This window comes from Limulus polyphemus, unplaced genomic scaffold (assembly GCF_000517525.1).
Source record: "Limulus polyphemus unplaced genomic scaffold, Limulus_polyphemus-2.1.2 Scaffold3619, whole genome shotgun sequence".
Classification (NCBI taxonomy): Eukaryota; Metazoa; Arthropoda; class Merostomata; order Xiphosura; family Limulidae; genus Limulus; species Limulus polyphemus.
The window spans coordinates 88,815-92,587 of record NW_013669229.1 but is presented as its reverse complement, the minus strand read 5'-3'; positions in this window follow the sequence as shown (position 1 = coordinate 92,587).

The following is a 3,773-nucleotide window of genomic DNA, read 5'->3' as shown; positions in this document are numbered from 1 at the left end:
ACATGGCCATGCCGGGCCACATGTTGGTCATACAAGTTAAATATGACGAAATACTCGAGATTCGTAATTATTGGGCTGGCAGTAACATGATGATTTTACAAAACCAATGAAAAACAAAACAAGGATGTTAAGCAGAAGCTTTCTTTAAAATTGTCACTTATATTTTGTCATGTTTATGTCTCTTGTTAATTTTCTTGTTTTTACATTACATGAGATTTTATATACAAGTACAATATTTTTTTAAATGTTATAAAGACAAGTATCGATATATATATATGCGTAACCTAGCTAGCTATAGTAATATAGAAAAATTTAATGCTACAAAAAGTATTGAGACAAAAAAGTCAAAACTACAAAACTGAGTTACTTAAAATTTAAGATTTTATATCCCTATTTTGGCAAATCACTGTAGTCATGTTAGTCTGAGCCAAATTAAAGGTGATTTTTAAACGAGCGATTTTTATAAACGCCATTTTGTTTCAGCACGACCATTATTTTTAGGTACTACTGTACTTAATGGTAATACCTTTCTCTTTTCGTTTGTTGTTAATCACAAAGCTACGCAATGAGCTATATGAGCTGTGCCCACTACGGGTATTAAAACCCGGTTTGTAGCGTTAGAAGTCTACAAACTTGCCCCTATGCCATTGGGGCATATAACATCACCATCTATAGAGCAGATTTGCTTGCCTTGCTGATCGAACGGTGTTTTTACCATCATAGTGATCCGCCTTTGGTTTCATCAGGAGTGGTAGTAATGTCAGTTGTTGAACGTCATTACTGGCGATAAGTTTTTATTGCTGTTGAACGTCATATAGTGGCAATGATGCCCGTTGTAACCCTTTAACAAAAGTAATGATGCCTGTTGTAGCTTATCAATAGAGGCGATAATATCTGGTGTTCCACATCGTAGTGATGGTGATGACTGCTTTTACATAACTGTGATGGTAGGTGATGTCTTTTATTACAGATTACCAGTGGGGTTATAGTGTCCGTTTTTTCAACTCGGTCGAGGTGTTAATGTCTGGTATTGCACAGTGGTGGTGGTGGCTGTCGTTGAAAGGTTTTACAATGTATTTATCCCAACACTATTTTTATGGTTTACGTGGCGCTTGTTCTAGGTCATTTCTTGGTATCAATATGCCAGATGTAGATGATAAACGTTTCATTCCTAAAACATTTATGCCGTTTTAATGTAATACTTGCATACCTACTTAGTTTTTATTATTTTACATTTTTTTTTATACGAGGAGTGTTCATTTATTTAGATAACTTTAGTATAAACATTAAACCAAGAGTGAAGATTTCAAGAAAATCAAATACGCACTGATGGAATTGATCTTAATATCAAAACAGATGGCACATTACAATAACACACAAACAGCTATTCAACATGTAAAAAAAAAAAAAACAGCAACAAAACAACTTGATATCCATAATAGTGGTGAAAACATTTGAAACAAATACAAGAACAGTTGCCTTGCACGTGATTATTCAATTTCACTCTATAGCAGCAAATAAGGTTAAAATTAATTGATTGATATTACTAGATATACAAAAATGCAACTAAATAGGACACGATAAAGATCAGGCAAACACTTAGAGAACTACATAAGCCCCCCAGTGGCACAGCGGTATGTCTGCGTACTTACAACGCTAGAAACCGGGTTTCGATACCCATGGTGGGCAAAAAACAGATAGCCCATTGTGTAGCTTTGTGCATAACTACAAACAAACAAACAAGAACTATACAAAGACAAACGAACATATAATTTATATAAAATAAACGATCTGAAGCTAAAACATTTGGGATAATACTTAGACAAGATAAACATATAGATAAAATAAATATATATAGTTAGACGCACAAACACTTATATATATATATATACACACGACCAGGTTTATAAACCTGTTATATTTGTCTGTTGGAATTCGCGCCAAGCTACACGAGGACTGTCTGTGGTAGCTGTTATCAATTTTGAAATGAAAAACTAGAGAAAAGACAGATAGTAAACATCACCCATAGCCATCACTTATGTTAGCCTTATCAGACTGAACAGCAGTAACTTATCCAGGGGAGGGGTCCTTGTTACCCAGTTCCTAACCCCCTTATATTTCTATTTGACAACTGTATACAATGTGTACTGAAATAGTGGTCTCAAATTTTAACTTTTCGTTATCAAAATTACAATAAAATGCAATTCTAAAGTTAATCTTTTTTTTCAAAAAGTGAAGGTGATATATTTTCCCCCATAGATAAAATACAACACAAAATGTCTGCTTGGTCACACACAATTAACACTTGCAAACTTCACCATCTGATGGCTCCAAACTGCGGAGATTGAGTGATTTATTTTGTCGGCAGTAACGAGACGCGAACCCCTGACCTTAGTTCCACAGCCCACAAGCCAAACACTGGGCCACTTTCGGCCCGATATATAATAATAACTCTATGATATCTCAGTAATACTTACATTAATATTCACAAATCTAAAGAGGGAGATGTAAGACTTGATGCGTACAACGCATGTAATTATAATACTTTGTCATATCGGTGTGTGGTCGTAATTTTAAGTAAATACAAATAACTTCGATCATAAAATGGAACGGTTATTTTAGACCTCACCCCGGTACTTCGCAGATTACAGTACAAAGAGAAAGCGCTGAATTACAAGTATTGTTTACACTAACCCATAGACACAGGCTGTGGTTAACGAGTGACGGAGAACTCTCTGTCACCAATATTATACAACTAATAACAGTCATCGTAATAAGATTAAAGCTTGAGAACATTAACTAGTCAACGAGTAGCGTACAATTAACTTGAAATATACAAATTAGATGAAACAAAAAAAATGAATATGGGAATTAAACACAAGCATATGTATTAAATATTATAAAAAGTAGATTCTTTATTTTTGATACACAGTTCACGTTTGATAATGAGAAATCAGGCTACCCACGTAGACAGTCTTTTCCTTCCTAGTAACAGAATCATGAGACCACCAACAGCATGACAACTACTTAACATGTGCTTGTGCAATATCAATTGCGGTAGAACTATTTCATACGCATGCTTACTCAAACACACATTTAACATACGATGTTAACATCTGCATCACACTATTTCAAGTCCTGCAGTTCGTTCCTAAGGGCTATTGGCCAACGAAACAGACGAACTTTGACCTTTAACTGTTATAACTATCGCAGTTTCCAGAACACGTGAAGAACAATCAACGAAGCATGACCTAAATATTTCGCAAGCTTATCTATTGTCGATAGTTATCAAGTAGCAAACTTCACTTTACACTTTTACCGGTATATTTAGCTTCTAAGTGTGATGTATAACCCACGATAGTATCATATAATCCCATAGTGCATTTCGCTACTTATTCCAAGACGGAGAAAACAGACATTTCTTGCCTTATGTCTGTTTCGTTCTAAAACACTATCAAACAACTTTGTTTCGTCCACGATGATAGCACAATGGGGACATTTTGTTTTTGTCTCCTAAATACAACTTGGCTCCTACAGTGTGAAACAATGACAGCTCGTGGGTTAGGCAACAGTTGTTAGTCAGTGATAAAATCAGGAACGAGGCCAAAAGCAGCTACTTGAGTTCCCACTCATCACACACATGCGTCTTACGGTATCACAATCTGAAAACTGTAATAGGTTTCTAACTGCAGCAAATAATCATAATTATCACCAGGTCATTAGTTTAGAATACTCTGAAGAAGAAAAACAACTTAATCTTTAAAGGAATCTGA